The sequence below is a fragment of the Geotrypetes seraphini genome, chromosome 4 (assembly GCF_902459505.1).
Source record: "Geotrypetes seraphini chromosome 4, aGeoSer1.1, whole genome shotgun sequence".
Classification (NCBI taxonomy): Eukaryota; Metazoa; Chordata; class Amphibia; order Gymnophiona; family Dermophiidae; genus Geotrypetes; species Geotrypetes seraphini.
In genome coordinates this window covers 61,185,983-61,208,264 of record NC_047087.1, presented here as the reverse complement: position 1 = coordinate 61,208,264, position 22,282 = coordinate 61,185,983, and the positions used below count along the sequence as shown (strand labels likewise).

Sequence of the window (22,282 nt, the reverse complement as noted above, 5' to 3'; positions counted from 1 at the left end):
AAAGGCCCCGAGGCTGCCTCATGAAACCGCGCTAAACTATTGATTAGGGGCAGCTCTGTGCCGAAGTTAAAAGCATACAGAGCTGCCGCTGCTGGTCTGAACTCTTGGGCCGCTGAAGGAGGGCAAAAAGCAGCTGTCCTGGAGGTTTCCCTTCCTCTCGCCCTTTACAGGTTCCTTTTTTCCACCTTTTTTTTTTTTCCTTCAAACGGCAACGGGCCCCAGCATCGACATCAATCAAGTAAGTTCCACTGTCAATCAAGCGGTTCTGCTCGGCCAAAGCTTCCCCTGTGACATGAGCCACCCTCAGGGGAAAGAAAGTGACCCACAAAGGTGAGGGGAAGGGGGGCAGATGATGGAAGTTGGGGGGGGGGGGAGAGAGAGAGAGAGAGAGAAGGGGCAGATGATGGAATGGAGGAGATGAGAGAGAGAGAGAAGGGGACAGATGATGGAAGTGAGAAGAAGGGAGAGAGAGCAGAAGGCAGATGGATGTCAGTTGAGAAGGGAGAGCAGATGCTGAATGGAAGTGGGGAATGAACACATACTGGATGGAAGGAGGAGATAAATAAAGGGGGAAGAAAATAGTAAGATAATGGAGGGGTGAGGGAAAGGGGTGACAAGCTGTGTGTAGACACAGTGAAAAGAGGGAAATGGGACTAAATAGTAAGAAGAATTTAATTTAGATGGAGGCAGAAAATAGAGAAGGAAGACCAGAGAAGAAAAGGGAAGAGAGAGCAGAGAATGATCAGATCTGAGTGGAGGAAATGAGAAGAGAGATATGCTAAAAACCACAGGGGGGAGGGAAGGATAGAGATGCCAGACCATGAGGGGAACAGAAGGAAGATGATGGATGCTAGACCAAATTGGGGGGTGGGGGGGGGGGAGGAGGAGAGATGGCAGGGAAAGACAGACAGTGAATGGAAGGGGCAGATGCTGGACTGAAGAGACAGAGAAGGTTATCATGCTGCTGTACCGGGCCATGGTACGCCCTCACCTGGAGTACTGCGTCCAGCACTGGTACTTTAAGAAGGACACGGTACTACTCGAAAGGATCCAGAGAAGAGCAACTAAAATGGTTAAGGGGCTGGAGGAGTTGCCGTACAGCGAAAGATTAGAGAAACTGGGCCTCTTCTCCCTTGAGCAGAGGAGATTGAGAGGGGACATGATAGAAACATTCAAGGTACTGAAGGGAATAGACTTAGTAGCTAAGGCAGGGAGAACGAGAGGGCACTCTCTAAAGTTGAAAGGGGATAGATTCCATACAAACGTAAGGAAGTTCTGTGGTAGAAAGCAACATATTTATTTGGCTCATAACTTGCTGGCGCCCGATATTTTTAGCTCACAGTGAAAAAAGTTTGCTCACAACACCCGCCCGCTTAGAGGGAACACTGGTGCTGAGTGTGAAAAAATATATAAATAAATAAAAAAAACACACTCTACCATTCACTGCAATTGTCACAAAACCCGAAACAGCATCAGAGAATTTACCTCCTCTTTTACGTATGCAAAACGCAAGTTTTAGCGCCGGCAGCGGCGGTAACTATTACGACACTCATAGAATTCCTATGAGCGTTGGAGCAGTTACCGACGATGCTGGCACTAAAACCTACGCTATGCGTTTGTAAAAGAGGGGGTTAGTGCTCTGGGCTGCGGTAGAAACCTTTATCCTGGCTTAGTAAAAGGGGGATTCATGCCACTTTTGAAATATTTTTCTCTTCTGAAAATGAGCTCCATAGTCAACTGCTTAACATTTTCCAATTATTTCATATTAATGCTGCCTACAAGTCCAATTTTGCAGCAAGTAACACATGGATCTGATAAGGTAGCACATAAGCTGCTCTGATAAGTTAGCACATAGGCTATCCTTTTAACCCTCAACAGATCTGAAGCCATTACTGCCACAGTACTCTTCAGGGAAATCTTTTCTTCACAAATGTTTTGTGCATTTTTTTTTTTTTTTTTTTTGCAACAGAGCAAATTATAACAATGCCTCTAGAATGCTATAAATAATAGTCCTAGAGAATACAGTGATTCTCTCAATGAGAACAGATCATCCGCAAGCTGCCTTTTCTGTGGACAGACCAGACATGACTGCTCACTTCAGTGGTTCTTTTTAACAAAGATTTGTGACAGACTTAAGAACCAATTCAACCATCCTTCCCTACAAAAACAGTAACCAGGAAAGTAAACTGTGAATAGCAGAAACAAATCTTGAACAACTGCGGAGAGAATTAAAATGATATCCCACAGCAGGAAAAAAGGTTTATGTATTGGAAAAGTCTTTATTAATGCTAGAACAGAATCATTTTTTCTTTCAGTAGTTGCGCAGAAGACTTTTTGCTTTAAAAAATATATACAGTCGGAAGAAAAAAATAGCTGTTAAGGGTTGATATTCAGCCATGAAGTGCTCAGGGACGGCGTTACACCCTGAAATTTAATGCTGGGCTGTGTCTGGACTTTTCAGCATTGGATTTCTGGGTTTACAGTGCTGGCTAAAGCATAGCCAGTTAAGGGAGGAATTCATCAATGTGTGCTACTGTTAAGATGGGTTATTCTACCACAAGTTGTGCTATTTTAGCACAAGGTCTCATTGGATAAAATAGAACCTTGTGCTAAAATAGCACAACTTGTAGTAAAATAACCTGTCTTAACAGTAGTGTTATAAAAATTATTATTAAATGAAGGGAACTCCATCAATAATATATATCCCTCTCTGGCTTAGAGAGACATATATTATAAAAAACTATTAATTTGGGGAAAGTTATCTCACTTCATTAAAACTTAGCTCTGTAATAATAATAATAATTAAATATAATATATGTGAATATTTATTCAAGAACTAAGGACTAAGAACATTTATAAGCAAACTGAAAATGTATCTAAAAGCACTAATCAAGCAGATAAAGCTGTTACAGATGGGACCTTTTGAGCCAAGACAATAGGATTTGCACAAGACAAATGTTACTAAAACAGAAGGATTAATTTATTTGGATTCAAAAAGCTACTCACAATGTGAATACAGTAATCCCCCAAATTTGCAGGGTTCCATTCCAGGAACCCCCGTGAATTTTGGAAAATCTGTGAATGCGGTTTTTCTTCACCTGACAAAAGGCAGGGGAGGCAGGAGAGGGCAGCTGAAGAGGCAGGAGTGAGGGCAGCATTGAGTGCCGTTGGGTGAAGGAAAATCACTCGCGGTCTGCCCGACTTTACTACAGAAAGAGGCGGTCAGAGCAGACCACAAATGAGCAAGTCCACGAATCTTGAACCATGAATTTGTTGGGGGAAAAATGTAGTCCTTAAATGGAGCAGAGGCTGCATGGCCTAGTGAAGCAGCATGGTGATCAGAGAGAAGAATAGTTGTAGCTTGATCCAGGCTGGTTCCAGAGGGAGAGAGAGTATTTATCCTTGGTTAGAAAGGATTCCACTTCATATTTATAGGGTTGAGACCTGTTATAAAATAGTATCCTAGGTGGATGATGTCATGATTGAATTATAGCAGTTCTGCCTTTTTTCTCTGTTCCCAGGTGTGTCATGATTGAATCACAATGGCTTAAAAGGATATCCCAATACAGAGTATTGTTACTATCTTTACTGGATGTGGTATGAATCTATGTCTGAGTGGTTTCCCTCTGTTCTAGGCAGATGAGGTCATCTGATTGAATCTTCTATTGAGTAGCTTAAAATGGTGTGAAGAGATTCTGTTGATCTTGCAGACTGGAGATGAATTTGGTATGAAGGGCTTCTGTTTGATCTTGTAGTCCAGAGATGAATTTGGTGTGAAGGGCTTCTGTTTGATCTACATCCTGTTAAAGTTCTGTTTAGCTCTGGTATCCACCCTGCCCATGTCTTTTGTACTTAACACTTTCTGAAGGTGATGGCTCAGTTCTTTCTTTTGTGCTCTACTGAATGTGGCATTTAACATCTTTCTGAACAGGTGGTTGTGCTGGCTTAAAGACCACATCAGAAATTCACTTTTAAATCCATCAAATTAATATACTTTAACTCCAAGCAGATTGTAAAACCATATCATTTTAATTTTAAGTCCCTCAGAATAAATGATCTATTGGGTCAGGCAATAATTCAGATTCAAAATTCATAACCCCAGCAACATTAACTATATCATGCTACATATTTTAAGATCATATCAGAATTATAAATTCATTTCATGCTACAGTAGCACACTGATGATTTGCCCCTAAGTGTGATATTCAATACAACCCCTTTGAGAACCAGATTGCAGTATATCAATTAGGAAACTTCAATTAAGAGAACTGTTTGGGTTGTTAGCATGGATGACTCTTCAATCACTGCTTGGAAATCAAATTGGTGCCCTCCTGGCCCTATGCATCTGGTTATCCTCACATTTTTAAATCTGATCCTTCAAATCTGGAGAAATTAGAGATGTCCAGGTGCTTTAAATATTCATATTTTAATTTATCAAGGGTTCCTTTTAGTAAACAGCGCTAGTGGTTTTAGTTTGGGCTAGTGAGGTAAATGCACCGATGCTCATAGAATTCCTATGAGTGTCAGAGCATTTATCTTGCCAGCCCATGCTAAAAACCTCTAGTGCCATTTAGTAAAACCCAGTACAAGATCTCAATGGATAACTTTAACACAACTCCATTCCAGAGAAGATTTAGGGTTCCTCTTACAAAGCCACAGTAAAGATTTCTACCATGGGCTGGTGAGGTAAATGCTCTGATGTTCATAGGAATTCTATGAGCATCAAAGCATTTACCTTGCTGGCCCAGGGTAGAAGCCTCTACCACAGCTTTGTAAAAGGCAGTGTTAGTTATTACTTGTGCAGATAAAGGACTATCGATGGTGTTATCAACTACCCAATATTTGGAAGAAACATTCTCAATGTTTCTGAAAATTATAAAGTGCTTCCCTAGGATCCTATCCCGGAATTATGTCTCTACATATATTGTCTAATCATAAAGCCAAACAATTTTTATCATCTAAGGATCTGGGGTATTTTTTTTCAAGAGCTTCATTCAGAAGACTCCTCGACTATACTTTTTACCTAAAATTCAAAAATCATGGTCTCAATCCCAGAACCCCCCAATGTTAGCACTAGGGGCTTGGTTTTAGAACATTGGCAAAAATATTTGGTTGTTATTTGAAACCAAAGGCTCATTTACTAAAATCTTATTTGCAAAATACTTCTAAATTTTTGCAGATATTATAGGATGTCTCTAATATTGCAGTGAGTAACTTTTAAGTCACACGTGATGTGGTTTCCTTATACTGTATACCATGAGGGGGCAATCTATACAACTCTCAATTCCTTTTAGATTTCACACAATTATTTTTATCTCACAGCTATTTCTACTTTGATGGGAAATATTATCAACAATTCCATGGAGTAGCCATGGGAGTGCCTTTTGCCCCTTCAATAGCTACACTTTATGTAGCTCTTCTAGAGGAACAGGAATTTTATTCATCTATTTGGTTCCAATTTATTTCTATCTGGAATCACTTTATGGATTATATATTTTTTATCTGGACAGGCATTAAGGATGAGTTATTGGATTTTATTCACTGGCTCAATTCTAGGAATGTAAATTTACAATTCAAGATATCTTATAGTAACACAGATATTGAATTTTTGAATGCATATGTGTATAAAACTGTCCATGAAGTGGATACTACCTTGTTTTGCAAATCTTCAGATCACAATATATTGCTGAAATTTCACAGCTTCCACCCTTGTAAGTTGAAAGAAAGTCTACCTATTGTACAATTTTTGCTTTTGCAAGGAATTTTTTCTACTTTATCTTCTTTTAAAATTCAAGCATGATTTTTGTAAAAGTGACTATTGGAGCACGGTTATCTGACAGATATAATCAAAAAAACTTATCTTAGAGCTAGATTGGCTCAAAGACATTTATTGTTACCATATTTGAGACAAGATCACTTGGGTCTGGATTCTGCAAACTGCGTTGGTATCAGCCAGTGCCTCCAAAACTGGCACCAGTCACATGTCAATCCATGTACTGGTGCCAGTTACAGAATTGTGGCCACGTGTAAAGTAGATGCCGGAAATGTAGGCTAGGGTTTTACTGGTCTACATTTCTGGAGCCTACTTTACATGAGAATCGCATCCACAGGGGCTCTTACTGGTGCCTACGGTCACTTTTGGTGCAAGCCATGCTTACGTTGACTGTAGCCGCTTGTAGGCCCCTCGGTGGACAGGACATCAGTGGCATGTTCTTTAGGCACCTGTTGGAACCTACATTTTTAAACATTAGTTTTTAATTGGTTTTAAATAATGCAATCAATTACCTAATTTTTGACATCCCTATGAGACTCAGGGCCTTAGAGTATGATGACTGTTTAGTATGTGTTTTACCATATTCTAATTTGGCCTCAGGGATTGTGAAGATTCTGCAACAACAGTGGCATGTTTTAAGTTTAGTGTCAATTCCAACTGAATTTCTGACTTTTGCCTATCGTAGGCATATAAGATAGGAGAAATTTTACAATGCAAAGTTAGCTAAATACCTCCAAAGATGTGCAATATTAACATCTCACCTGTGGTACCTGCCAATGTTGTGATTTATCCATGATAGGACCTTTTGGACTCCACCTGGGCAAGAATTATCATTGCAAGCTAAAATACATACAAATTGCAGCTCTTCATTGATTGTAATTGTCTATATGTGTCAAAAATTATATATTGGGAGTACCTCAAGACCAGTTAAGATATGCCTTAATGAATAAAAGTCTCATTAATTCCTCTTGCCTAGTGGCACCATTAGTTCAACACTGGACTAATTTTTGCCATTCCATTTCTGATTTACAGTGGCGTCTTATTGATACTGTCTCTCGAGGGTGAGTGGGTGGTAATTACAACTGGATACGTAACTATAAAGAACAACCCTGGATATATGATCTGGATTCTATAGCACCACATGGATTGAATAAGGGACTTGATTGGATGTCACTGATTTAATTCTATTGGCAGTTCTATGTATATGTAGATGATGTTAGTCACAGGAGCCATTTTGAATGCAGCATGTTGTGAACGTTTGTGAGTGGAGTTTGCTGAGGATTTAGGTAATATTTTGGTCTTTCTTGATGGCAGCCTGAATCTTATTGAATAGAAAAATATCTTTTGCAGAATGGTCTTTCCTGATGAAGCCTGGATTGGCAAAATAATGTTATGTCAGAGGCCATTTTTGCACGATGTTGAAGCTATTTATGGGCAATGATGCTGAAAGAACTTGAAGATAAGTGATTATTTATACTTTTTAAAATATTGTTGAAAATGCCTATTATTAAGGACTGACATATTTTGAAAACCAGCAGTGAATTTTGCAGATTGGGATGTATATTAAAAAAAAAAAAAATTCTATAAAAATATGGTGATTGGACTGATGATGATGTATTATTGACAGTTAATGTGATTGGATCTTTCATTAATTTATACCATCTGAGGGTCCATTCATCAATTTTACCCAGATTGAACTATATTTTATGATTTGAAAATCCTACCTAAGCACCATTCTGTAAATAAGCCCACATCTTTCATAGCATGCATTTGATTGATGGATGTTCACATAGGATAGGCAGAGCCTGGTCAGCATGTAGGCAGGACAGCACCAAGAGTTGGACACCACAAACACAGCACCCGGAACCTGCTCTCATTTCCTATATGCACAATCACAATGTGTATAATGCATAACGAGGGTAGGAGGCACCCAGGGTGGTTGCACCCCGCTCTCTTCACCGCCCCCCTTTCCCTATCCCCTGCCGCATGCACCCTCCCTTTTCCCATACCTCTTAGTCTTTGCTGATGCAAGCAGTATCTCCAACCTGCTGCCCATGCGACCAGGAAGTGACTTCATAGGGAGAGCTGAGGCCTCTGTGGACGGCAGGTTAGAGATGTCACTCATGCCATTGAGGAGTTAAAGAGGTATGAGAGTGAGGGGCAGAGGGTGATCCGCCCCTCCTTACTACACCACTGAATAGATGTCTTATTTTACTTTAAACTTGATCAATAAGTGCAATGAAATAAAAAGCTTCAAAGCATCTAAAACCACAGCTTGGTTTTTTTTGGCTGTGTAACTATGCTGTGGTTTTAAAAGCATTGAAACTTTATATTTCTTTTTACTCAGTGATAAAATTTAAGTCTCAGATGCTGGTCTTTGACCTGGGGGCCACCGCAAGAGCGGACTGCTGGGCATGATGGACCACTGGTCTGACCCAGCAGCGGCAATTCTTATGTTCTTATGTCTATAGCATTATACATACTCTGCCAGATATTCAAAGTGATTTTAAACAGCACTGACCATTTAAATTGCTTGTATGTGACCAACCCTGAATATTAACTGGTTAGTGTCCCTGAATATTTGTGGTTAGCACCTGAGCTGAAACTGGTTAACTTGTGGGTGTTCTGGGGTAGAAGTGGCACTTAAATGGTTAAGTGTCAACATTCATCCCTTAATTGCAAAAGATAATGGCATAAATTGGGCTGCATAAATATCAGTCCTATCTTATGTGGTTAAGGGCTGAATATTGCACTTAACTGCATAACTTTAGAGGGCAACATATAACCAAATATTCAATACTGGTGACCAGATATAGCTTAGCACTAAAAATCCAAGAATATAGCCAACAGTAGACATAAAAATGCTGACTGTTGCCAGCTGAATATAAGCCAAATTGTTATAGTGAATGTGCATCTAGAACCTAGGATATGAGACCATGTTCCTGATGCAAACGTATGCCGAAACATGGCTGTGTAGAGCAGTATATCAATAAAGTATTCTTTACCATACCGCCACTTGTTTCTGTTGTCTAGCTCCTAGAGCTGTTCCTTCATTTGTTGGCACTGTTCCCTCTAAGTTGAGTCCACCTATACTCTTGTCAGTTTGGAGGGGGGGGAGGGGGAGGAGAGTGCTGTTTCACTGTCACATTTTCAATAGCAGTGCTGTATAGTAACTAAGGCCCAGATTCACTAAAGATAGCAACTCAATTGCTGTTGGCCAGTTCTCTGGCCGATTTTCAAACAGCGATTGATTCACTATCAACTCACCGACTCAATCGCTTAGTGGGCGATTGAGTCGGTGCAGAGCCCTGACAGTAGTGACAGGAGAAGCAGCCTCCTGTCACTACTGTTAGGGCTTCTGCCGTTTTTGGGGTTGTTGTTTTTTTTTTCATTTCTTTTAATGGCACAGGTATTTTGCATGTATTACACAAGCAAAATATCTGCCCAATTAAAAAAAGAGAAAAAAACCCACCCCCCCAAACAAAGTTCCCCCTCCCTCCCCACCAACGCTGCCGATGCCAACAAATGACAGGAGGGATGCCCACTTCCTCCTGCCACCAGAAGCCTGCCACTGCCGACAACAAATGGCAAGAGGGATGCCAGCTAGAGCGGCTTTGTAAAAGAGGGGTTTAATGTCTTACTAATTTCTCAATACTCTCAAGGACTAGCATCTTTAAAACATTCATTATCCTTGCACACGTACCCATTTTGTTCTGTTTTGTTACTTTTCCTCTAACTCATTTTATTACTGCAAGGAAACATGGTACCTGCTCTCTATTTCTAAGAAGAATATCATAATTAATCTTATTGTTTTCAATTACAGTCAGGCATGCTGAGGCAGAAGGAGATAAGTACTTGTCTAAAGCCTCATGGGGGAATTTATTCAAATTCTGCTTTAGTTATGTCCTGGTATTTTTTTTCCCTTTAAATTACTTGGACATTTTCATTGATAAATCTGCAGCAAATTTTGCCCTTGAAAGAAATTTTTATAAACCTACACATCAGAGGCCAAAATCATGCACTAAACTATTTTATTGTGTTCTACTGAAAAGTAGTATGCACTAAAATTAGAGGTAGGCAATGATTCAAAATTTTAAACCAAATTAATCATGGGATTAAATAAAAATAATTGCATGATTAATTAAGATTAATCATTGCATGAATTTATGGCATATAAAAAAATAAAGTTTCAAACAAAATGCAATACTGAAGCTCAAAAAGTAATCAGTAATGGCACTGTGAACTTGTATGTTTAAACTTTAAAACTATCCCCTGTTTTATTAAGGTGCACTATGCGTTTTAGCGCACGCTAAACATAAGTGCACGCTAACCGCTAATGCATCAATAGACTAACACGAATGTGTTAGCGTTTAGCGTGTGGTTAGTGTGCACTAATATTTAGTGTACGCTAAAACGCTTAGCGCACCTTTGTAAAAAGAGCCCTATATGTCAATATACAAAAATAAGAGCAGAGACACTCGTACTAACTAGTAAACCAAAAATCTTAAAGTGTCACAACTTAATGTAGGGTGATCCAAAGCCAGCAAATCAGCAAAATGTTTAGCAAAGGACCTCAAAACCCAGAGGACAAAGCTCCCTGAAGCACAGAGACTTAGGCCCTCTTTTATTAAGGTGCACTATGCGTTTTAGCGCGTGTTTATCACGTGCTAAATCAATGCGCGCACTAAACTCTAACGCGTCCATAGGATAACATGCACGCGTTAGCATTTAGTGCGTGTTTAGCGTGCGCTAATATTTAGCATACTCTAAAAAGCATAGCACACCTTAGTAAAAGCGAGGGTTAAAGAAGGAAGACTTCAAGGCTATCACTGGTTCGCTCCGGGAAAAACTAACAGAGTAAAAACCCACAATGGGTGAAAATCTCTCTTAACTAAAAAAAACCCCAGGCTTAAAAGTTGAAGCTTAAAGTGTTAAGTAACACCCACCATTAAGGAAAATAATTGTCCCTTCTTTAAGTCTTTGTACTTCAGGGAGCTTTAACCTCTGGATTTTGAGGTCCTTTGCTAAAAATTTTGCTGATTTGCTGGTTTTGGATCACCCTACATTAAGTTGTGACACTTTAAGATTTTTGGTAAACTTTAAAACTGTCGTTATGCCTTTTAAACGTCCATTAATGGTTCAACTAGTTATTCAAACATAATGGTTGATTAGCATTTTCTGGAGGAAGGGTTGACCTGTGTTGACCCCCCCCCCCTCAAATCTGGCATCTCTCCCTCCACTCTCCCCTCCTCCCCAGGTGATCAAGATCTCAACTCTTGCACTCCATCTCCCCTTCATACCTTTCTAAGGACTCCTTTTATCAAGCAGCAGTAGAGCCTTTTACCACAGGCTGGTAGAATTGAATGAGCGTTGGAATATTTATCTCACCAGCTGCTGTAAAAGGCTCTACCGCTGTTTGATAAAAGGAGCTCTAAACCTTTTATGTAGTTCTTTGTTGGCAATGAGCAGTGACTCATCATACCTTCTGTTTGTGCTTTCCCTGAGCCTTCCCTCATATGCAACTTCCTGTTTAAGCAAAGGCATGACCAGGAAGGGAGGAAGGCTCGAGTCCAGGACAGGATTAATTCTTTGAGGGCCCCTAGGCACACAAGTACACTGGGCCTCCCCTGGCCCTATCCTGCCCACATCCCATCCACAGCCCACACCCATTCATTTACCTGTTTTCTTATTCACTTCTTTATTTCCACTTGTATTTCTTTTATTTTAAAATTCAAAACAAATAACAAAGATTACCTTACCAGAGCCAGTGTAGTTTTAGTTTAATGCAAGCCCCAAACATCTCTGAACAAATCCCCCTTTCCTTCCCTTACCACCTACTTGCCCAGGACTTTAACTCTGAACCCTTTCCATCTAATATAATAAAAGGCTACTCGCGCATTCGCACTCCCACCTGCGTGTGTCCATTTTCCATGAGATGTAGGGCACTGCAGGTAGGAGTGCACATGCGCCAGAACCCCCCCCCCCCCCCCGAGGCAGATGTCGGCTACGGCGGTGGATGTCGGCCGCGGTGGCTGTCTGCGACAGCGGCGGCAGGCCTCTGCGGTGGTGGCAGGCCGCGGTGGCAGGCCATGGCGGCAGGCCTCTGCGGCGGCTGTCGGCCGCAGCGGACAACAGCTACAGTAAATGTGAGGGTTCCGCCGAAAGAATTAAGTGCCAACTTCTAAGACCTCAAACCCGAGACTCACAGGATAAAACTAAAAAAAAGGGAGACACAATCCCACCACCTGTTAGCTTGAATAGAAACCTCCAACACCTGCCCCCAAAATGCCAAACAACTTAGCCAGAGATTAATTCTACTAAAAGTATTATGTTTAGAAGAATGATAAGTGAAGTCCTTAAGATCTGGATGTAACACATGCTACAGAATAACCAATCCCTACTGATTCAAAAAACTATGCAACTTAACCTGATTAGCCTGTCCATTACTTACCGCCTGGGCATATGCACACACACAGGGAAGTGGTGGGAGAGAAATGGTGCTGCATAGGAGGCAGGGAGAGAGACAGATAGATAGAAGGAAAAAAGAAAGCCACAGGGGCAGGGAGAGACACAGAAAGACAAACAGACAAAGGGGGCCAGGGAGAGAGACAGACAGCAGGAGGGAGAGAAAGACAGCAATAAAGACACACAGACATATATTCTAGCACCCGTCAATGTAACGGGCTAAAATACTAGTACGTATATAAAAGTGTTCAAATGCATTGTACAGCAGTAATACTATCCAAAACATAAGTCTATATTAATAACCAAGTTTGCAACTCCTTTCAACTGCCTCACTCTGTCATCCAACTTTAACCCATATGTATGTATAAACCAAATCTGTAACTCCTCTGGTAAGTTCCACTCCATGTATGTTAATTTGTAACAAAACAACAAGGCAAGCGATCCACCTAAGAATCCAACGTTGAAGAAAAGAAGATCGGCAGGTTTATTTAAGGAGCTCCCAGGAACCATGCCTGATGCATTTTGCCAAACAAGGCTAGTCAATGCTAACAGAAAACCATGTCTTTTTCATACACACTGGACACAGAACCACCCTCACCCAGTATAGAATAAGTAATCACAAACTACCCCCCCCCCATCCCCATTTTTTTTTTTTTTTTTTACAAAAGCACTGAAGAGGTTTATAGCACTGGCTGGTGGGCTGAATGTTCTCTGCTGTTCTGACGATCATAGGAATTCTGTGCCCATCGGAGCAGTGCAGAGCATTCAGCATGCTGGCTTGTGTTACAAACCGAAGGAACTGTACAGTTTAGTGGGTGAAGAAACAGTGGTGCATATCCCCCAATACTGAACAAAATATAAAGATAGCAGAGGTAAATTTGAAAAAAAGAGAAATAAATCACTTTACAAATTAACAACTAAAAATGAAACAAAAAATGGAAAATAAGATACCATTTTATTGGACTAATGCATTTTTAAATTAGCTTTCAGAGGACAAACCCTCTTTCCTTAGGTCAGTAAAGTATACTACTGTTACAGTATCCTGTCCTGACTTGAGGAAGGCGAATTTGGTTTCTGAAAGTTAGTCAAAAATCTATTACAATTAGCCCAATAAAATGATCACCGTATTTCCATTTTCTATTTCTAAACATTTGTCAACACAGCTACAATACTACTTTATCCTAAAGCAAAAAAAAATAGAATTTTTTTCTATCTTTGTCATGTGATTTCTGCTTTCCTTATCTTATTGTCATTCTCTTTCTTCCATCCTCTGTCGGCCCCTTCCAGAAACTGTCTGTCTCCCCCTGCCATCTCTCCTCTTGACTCCTCTCCCCCCCCCCCCCCCCACACACACACCTTTGGTCTAGCATCCATCATCTTCCCTCTGTTCCCTCAAGGTCTGGCATCTTTCTCCTTTCATATCTCTTTCCCTCCTCTCTCCCCCCCCCCCGTGGTTTTTAGCATCTCTCTCTTCTCATTTCTTCCACTCAGATCTGATATCTCTGTCTCCTTCCCCGTTCTCTGGCATCTCTCTCTCCTCTCCTCTCTTCCCTTTCCTTTTCTTCTCTGGTCTTCCTTCTCTATTTTCTGCCTCCGTCTAAATTAAATTATTTCTTACTATTCAGTCCTCAGTTTCACTCTTTTCACTGTGTTTACCCACAGCATGCCACCCCTTTCCTTCACCCCTCCACTATCTCACTAACTCTATCTTCTTCCCCCATCCAGAATATGTCCTTTTTCTTTATCCCTCCTTCCATCCAGTATGTGTTCTCTTTCTCCACTTCCATTCAGCATTTGCTCTCCCTTTACCCCATTTCCATCATCTGCCCCTTCTCTCTCTTTTCCTCCACTTCCATCATCTGCCCTCTTCTCTCTCTCCCTTTTCCCCACTTCCATCATCTTCCCCCTTCTCTCCATCTCTCCATCCACCACAGGCCCATCTCTCTCCCTTCCTCTCACCTTTCTTTCCGATTTTTGCAACAAGATCGGCAACAGGCACCCCCCCCCTTGCGATGACACTCAAAATCGGCAACAGGCCCCCGCCAGCATCAACAGCACTTCAGATCAGCAACGCAATGCTCAGTCCAAAGCTTCCCTCTGACTCAAACTGCCTGGGTAGAAACAGGAAGCTGTGTCAGAGGGGAAGCTTTGGGCTGAGCATCGCGTTGCCGATCTGAAGTGCTGTTGATGCTGGGGGGAGAAAGAAGCCCGTAGCTGATCTTGAGTGCTGTCGCGGGGGGTAAGGGAGGAAGCCCGTTACTGATCTTGAGAGGCTTTCTCTTTGCCGTCCTTCAGCGGGCCCCCTAACAATTTTGGGCCCTAGGCACGTGCCTACTGGGTTTATCCTTTAATCCAGCCCTGCTTGAGTCCATCACAAACTGTGACTATTTCTTTATTTCCCTATTGATATTTATTAACTGCCTTTATAAAGAGGGTATGTATTGCTGTTTGCTGCCAATAAAGAACAAAAAAGTTTAAAAAGGTACAGAGGGGCAGCGAGGGTTGAAGAGAGTGAAAAGAGTCATGTCAGATGAGGGCGGGGTTCTTGTGTTCACCCAGTTTGGGCTCAGGCCCACCCTATGACACTACATTAAAATGTTAAATGTGTAAAACATGTGTTAAAAATTTTGTGCTAAAATTTTATCCTTCCTTTTACAAAGCTGAGGCATCAGCTGCCGCATGGCAAACGTTCCGCTGTCCATTAAATCCTTATGGACATCGGAGGAATTACTGCAGCAGCGGCTGCTACCATAGCTTTGTAAAAGGAGCCCTTAGTGCATTGATCACATTAACAATTTGTTAAATGCCCACCTCTGACTAAAATAAAATAAATTAATTAACACTGGGTTTTATTAAGCTGTGGTAGAGGATTCTACCACGGCCCAGCGAGGCAACTGCTCCGAGTCCGAAGCTCACAGAATTCCAATGTGCATCAGAGCAGTTACCTCTCCAAACTATGGTAGAAACCTCTACTATGGCTTAATAGAAGGAGCCCTAAATAAACACATGGCAATAAAATGAAAAGGAATTTGAAAACTATAAGTGAAATATGAAATGAAAATAAACCCCAGAGGTTCATCTCATGTCTTACAGCATTTTTCCCCACATGATTATAGGAAAAGTAATTCAAATGGGCTGCATTCATCCCCTGGGAAGTTTTAAAATACAGAGAACGTATAAAACTTTTGAATATCTGTACAAATTTGTCGTAGGTATTTCTTTGGAATATTTTGCTGGCCTGATTAAAAGGAAACTAACTGGCAAAACTGCAGCTGAGAATGAAAGATACAGTACAAGACCTTCACTGTTTTTCCACATAACTTGCGCAATCCGGATGTGATCGCCTAGCTCGACAGGACCTGCTGAGAGGAAGGGGTGTAGTCTTGGCCTGGCACTCATGTCCTTTGATTGCTATCTGCAAACGGTTCTCATCATTTTCTTATATGAGAGGTTTTATATGTTCAGTGAAGAGCTGTGCACCATGCACAGAGACAAGGTGTGGCTGATGAGTCCTAGATAAACCTCCACACAAAAGGGCTACTGTGTACTGAATGAGTTTCCAATGTAGCTTTTTAATGTCATCTCTGGAAAATGTTTTTTCTCTTTTCATCCAGCTGCCTTTATCTTAACTTCTGATCAGAACAGAGCAGCAGCCTTTCAAATTGAACAAACTGTGTTTCCAATAGGCTCTTTTGCTTGCAACAAGATGCACCTTATTTTCTCTGCAAGCCCTCAGCAAGGTCACACCTTTTTAATTTATTTTCTGTAAGAAAAATCTAGTTCCATCATTGAGCAAAGGACCAGATCTGGCTAGAGGTCATTCTATCATCTGGTTAGAAAGTGAAACAGGATAAGTAGCTTTAAATATAATAGTGTTCATCTGGCTATTAAAATATAGATTCTGTATTTACAAAGAAGCAGAGTTGAATTGGCTTTAAAAAAATTCCTGTTCACTTAAATCTCATCTCGGTTTGTTTTTCTTGCTTTTTAACAAAAAGAAGCAGGTAATAATATAATTTCAAAGATTATGCTTTTCTCTACAGCTTAATAAAAAGATAACATCAACATGCCTTCACTAGATTTATGAGTGTTTGTTTTAAGTAAGAATATAATTATAAATAAGTGTTTTAAAATGCAATTCCAAATTCAGCCCTTAAGGGCTAAAATAGGACAGATTTTGGATACTCGTGGTGAATTTGTATGAGAGAGATTTGTATACAATGGCCATGCTGGACATGCAAATTTCTCATGCATATTACTTAGGGATATCCTGAAAATCAATGTCCCACACTCCTTTTTCAATTTGCAAATAACACAACAATACAAAATACCCATCCCATCACCTAAACAAGCTCGTTCGAAGAAGATGTTTGAGGCTACCTTTGAATACCAAGGACCACATATCTGGAACAAGCTGCCAACATACTATATCTAACACATCCCACCACTCACCTAAACTTCAGAAGAACCTTAAGACATTCCTCTTTTCTCTTTAAACAACATCTATCCTCCCTATATCCAACCTTCTATCTTCAATTTCTTCTCTCTAACAATCATACTGTAAGATCAAGATTAATATGTAATGTCAAGAACAAGATCTAATTCTTATTGTAAACTGCATAGATTCTTTGCAGAGAATTATGGTATATACGTAAGACCCTGTGTTGTATTGTACTTGCGACCCAAAGGGACTGAATTTGGACAAACCAGGTCTAATAGTTTAAACACATCTGATCCAACTGGTTTCTAGTTGCTCAATAAGAGTTGCAGGTCTTAAATCTTCGACATGAAGCTATTGTTTTTCTTCACTCTGAGATTTTTCAACAACTTTCAAAACTCTGCCTTACATCCATCATTTCCTTTATGGGAGTGATCTTGGACACTATCCAATCTAAAGCCTTTCTTGCAGAATAAAAAATACAGATGCAATTGGAACACGTTCATGCTATACGGTCAAAGCCAAATTCTATAAACGGTGTCCCGATTGTAGGCAGCCAACTGCTGCCTAACAAGCCAATCAGGACGCAATTTTTTTTTTTTAAACCTCCCGAGGCAGGCTGCCTATATTGTAAGCACCTCTGGGAGCCTAGGAAGCTCATCTAAGGCTAGGTGTGAGCGTGCCTTGGCCCGGATGTAGCCTTAGGCTGGCCTAGTTGGCCCTATGTGCATCCCTAGGCTCACTGTAGATGCCTACAATGAAAGCAGATCGGCTGCTGAGCTTAATGCGGCAAGGGAGCATCCCTGCTGTGATGTTTAGCAGTCACAGCCGCCCATCCCCCCATACAGCAAGAGGGATGCTCAGTGCCTCCAGAACCCCCCTATACATCGCTGGTAGGATGCCCAGTCCCTCCTGCTGGAACTCCCCACCATACATCGCCGGCAGGAGGAATGCCCAGTCCCTTCTCCTAGACCCCTCCTACCCCCCAAACATCTTGGGCATCCCCACACTGGACCCCTTCCACTCCCCCAGACACCATCAGCCCCCCCCCCCAGAACCTCCCCACCACCTTAGCATGTTGGCTGGCTGGAGGCATCCTTTCTTCCTCCAGCCATCTGGCCTGCTTTCGCATGAATGGTGGGCCTGCCCCTTCCCAGTGCATTGTGGAATGCACTGGGGAGGGTCCTTAGGCCCTGAGTGGACCAGGAACTTAAGGCTCCTCCTGTAGGAAGGGCTTTAGGCACCTGGGCCAACCAGAATCTTAAGCCCCATTCATTACAGTGACCGAGGAAGATAGGCAGGGGAGTCGGGAGCTGGAGAGAGAGGTAGTGCAGCTTTTCATAGATGCCTTTTTTAAAGTTATCTCAGATAAGATTGATGAATTATCCAAGAGCCCTGCTATCTACTCTATGGTATTTTCTTGAGGGTTGTATGTAATTGTACTTTTATTAAATGAGTATTTTACCATGTATTTGTTTTTATTTTGTCGTCATTTTAACACTGTGTATGTAAACCATGTAAACCGTTTAGTTTTAGACGGTATATAAATTTTTAAAATAAATAAATAATAAATAGTGCCACAGGGGCTAGGGTGGAGCCTCTACCCCCCCTCCCCCCCTCTAACGAAATAGTGTTCCGCTGCCTATAGGTATGCTATTATAATAACATACTGGGTTATATTCAGTAATGACTTTTTCTGTGGGCAAAAAATGGGGATATGTCTTTTGTGAACAGGACACATGGTGGTTTGTAAGCTCAGTTATTTCCAGAAGGGACCTTTTTTTTTTTAGTAGTGTACCAACAATACTTCATTTTATTATTTTGCTGGATAAGACATCTAATTTACTACAAAGAAATGCATTAAATACTAAAGCTAAAGGGCATCCATAAAAGAGGCTTTTGGCATGTGGAGAATGAAACTTTGAGCCTCACATAGGGGGGTTATGATCAGCAGTATTACAAATGATTTCTCTGCCATATTTTGTAACGGGAAATTTATGTTTCAGCAGAGAGCTATCAAGTTTCATATTACATAAAAATGCTGTTTTGCCACAAGAGACAGGTTCAAAATGGCACCACAAAATGAGTGTTAAGGTTGTGTCTTTGCCTGTTATACCAGATATAACACTTGTCAAATAACACTGATGACCCTTAAGCATCTCTCTGGTATTTCAGCACTAAGGGGCAGGTTAAAGTACAAACTATCTTTTCAGACAAATATTTTCTACAAAATGGTTTTCACTGAAACAATCAACCTTGTATACACATGGAGAATGAAATCATATATCATGAAAAAAACAGCCAGGGTAGTACTCTTTTTATATTTAAAACAAAAACAGCTAGGCATGCTTTCCTTTGCCAAGGTTATTACAAAAGACATGTCTGTGTATAAACATTTCTTTGTTGTCTTGCAACAAATTGCCAACTGAGAGACAAAAAAAAAAATAATCTTAATTGCAAAATTCCAGATTACCTTTTAGGCATGTCTGTGGTCTCCCTTTTAGAGTATTAATGCATAGAACTATCCCATTTACCCATCCCTTTTACTAAGCCGTGGTAGAGGTTTCTACCGTGACCCAGGGTGTTAAATGCTCCGATGATGCTCTGATGCTCATAGGAATTCTATGAGTGGTAGAGCAGTGTCAGAGCATTTAGTACTCCGCGCCATGGTAGAAACCTGTATCGCGGCTTAGTGAAAGGAGGCATTAATGTTATATGTCAACAGATTTTACAGTAACTGATACATATCAGGATATACTTAGGTCTTAGGTGCATTTAATCTAAGCATAATAGGTTATAGGTTTCAGGTTTTATTCACCTAAACGTTAAAAGGCTCATAATAATAAAAAAAAAAAAGTCTAAAAAGTGGCCTAAATGGGTACTTGGACGATTAAAAAGCCTGATCGTCCAAGTATCCTTAATCAAAGCTGGTTTTAGACGTATCTAAAACCAGCTTAGGCCTTTCCCCTGCCTCTAAATGCATAGAGCGAAAAGAGGCGTTTTTAGAGGACGGGAAAGGGCGGGCGGTGGGCCGACCTACACCTAGGCTTACGACACGTATAACCAAAGATTTTGACAGGTTGCCTAGTCGGCACTTATACGTTTTGACTTAGACCAAGTCAAACCAGGTATAAGTGCCGAAAAAGGGGCCGCTGAGCTGATGGCAGCTGGCGCAATCAGTTCAGCGGCCTGGCAACCTACCCCCCCCCCCCCACTGCAACCATCGCGGCAGGAGAGATGCCTCATCTCCCCTACCGCGATGCGATCACCCCTCTACCCAAACTGCTGCGACCCTATGGTCCAGTTATAGGTATGAAAAAATGAATGCTGGGGCATACTAACGTATTTAAACTGGTTTGGGGTCCGTTGACATCTTTTATTACTTCTCTGTAGTTGTTTTTTTGTTTTTAATTTCTGTGCCATTTCCTTATACATCCAGGGTGGGAGGGAAGGAAGGGGGTGGGAGGGTACTATTGTATTATTTTAAATAAGTGTAGGTTATTGAAAGAGTATATATATTTGTGTTTATGGGTAGGTGGGATAAAATGATTGGCTTTGAATATCTGGAAGTTGAATGTGCATTTCTTGACTTGTTATACCTGTGTGTTGCACTGTTAATATTTGAAAATTAATAAAGATTTTAAAAAACAAAAACAAAAACCATTAAGATCAAAGTAATATTATTAATAAAGGCCCCCTTTTATGAAGCCACATTAGGCTTTTTTATCGCTGGCTGCGGAAGTATTAGCTCTGATGTTCAAAGAAATTCTATGAGCGTTAGAGTTATTATCTCTATGGCCGGTGATAAAAAAGCCTAACACAGCTTCATAAAAGTGTGTGTGTATGTGTGTGTGTTGGGGGGGGGATGAAGCTAAATCAATAGTACTCATCTTTCTCATAGAATAACAGCAAGAACTCAATGTATTCAAATACCATACGCTCAATAAATTATAAATATTTCACCAGACCTATTCACAACCAGTTCAGTCCCACAAGCCTGTTTAAATAGATAGGTTTTTAAACCCCTTTTAAAAACATGGTAGAGAAGTTTCTTCTCTCAAAATTGTTGGCAAGCAGTTCCACATAACAGGTGCCACATAAAAGAATGCACTGTTTCAGGTGCTTTCTAATTTGGCATATTTTGTGGCAGGGACTATGAGGTTAGCCGGATTCAAATGAAGCACACATGTAGGAGTATAAATCTTTAAAAGTTAAGCAAATGTGATTGGAACCCCACTGTGCAAAATTTTAAGTACAAGAATAAATATTTTACATTTTTTAGTACCCTGGGATGTATACCATCCGGTCCAGGCGATTTATCACGTTTTTTTAACTTGTCAATTTGGCTTAGTACATCTTCCAGATTCACCAAGATTTCTTTCAGTTCCTCCGCATCATGACCCTTGAAAACCATTTCCGGTTCAGGTTATCTCCTACATCTTCTTTCGTAAAGACCAAAGCAAAAAATGCATTCAGTCTCTCTGCTATGGCCTTATGGTAATGTTTTCTGAAACCCTGTAAGCATCTGAATCACTACATTTTGAATTGAAGTTAAGTCAAATTTTGTTTGTTTATTCCCATCAACACTGAGTTTGCATAATCGATTTTTGACATGAATATCTACTACTACTATTAATTATTTCTATAGCGCTACCAGATGTACGCAGCATTGTACAGTCATGAAGGAGACAGTCCCTGCTTGAAGGATCTTATAATCTAAAGAGGACAGGAAAGACAAAACAGGATACAGTTAGGGGGATGGTTAATATGCTGGCTAGGGTGATGGGCAGTGGAGTTATAGATTGAAGGCTATATCAACTTGAGCTGAAAGGAAGTCAAGACAATGGTGGTGGACAGCTCATTCTAGTAATTTTGAGAAAGGAGAGAGAGCGATAATTGGAGGGGCAGGTAGGGTCCAGTGATGTTATTTTTTGCAGGAGCAGCATAATTACAGCCACACCACCCTGAGTGTGCCTGATCTCAGAAGTTAAGCAGGGTTGGGCCTGGTTAGTACTTGGATGGGAGGCTGCCTGAGAATACCAGAAGCTGTAGACTTTTCTTTATAGCTACACTGTGATCTCAACCCTGCCTGGTTCTAGCTACTGGCTACTGGCATCTAGCTGTCTATCCCTTACAGAGCTGCTAATTTCTAAGCCAACTGTCCTTGAAATCTTGAGTTCTCCCCATCTCATCTTTTAAAAGGTTCTGGTTTAGAATGTACCAGTGTTAGAAAAGAAGACCTACTTATCAACTTCTCAATGAGATGTAACATCCTCAGTGTAGCAAAGCATTGCTTAACAATACTTTGTACAACACATGTTCATCAAATGTTAATGTTGAATCAATAGTTACTCCTATTTAAGTGATGAAAATACTGATAATAATAATAATAACTTTATTCTTCTATAACGCCATAATCGTGAGACTTCTAGGCAAGAGAGCTGGACAGTCAGCGAGTTACAATATGCAGATAGTCAGTGAATTACAGTATGCAGAATCTTAAAATGCAGCGAATTATAATATACAGATTATTAAAAAAATTTAGAAATAATAGAATGTTAGAAATAATAGAATTTGATTTAGTGTTTGGTGTAGTTACTGTTTAG

General features: G+C 40.6%; 1 pseudogene; it reads left to right on the top strand.

The window, feature by feature from the left end:
- Positions 1-21,622: 21,622 nt before the first annotated feature.
- LOC117360191 lies at positions 21,623-21,731 on the top strand (annotated as a pseudogene).
- The last annotated feature ends 551 nt before the right edge of the window (positions 21,732-22,282 follow it).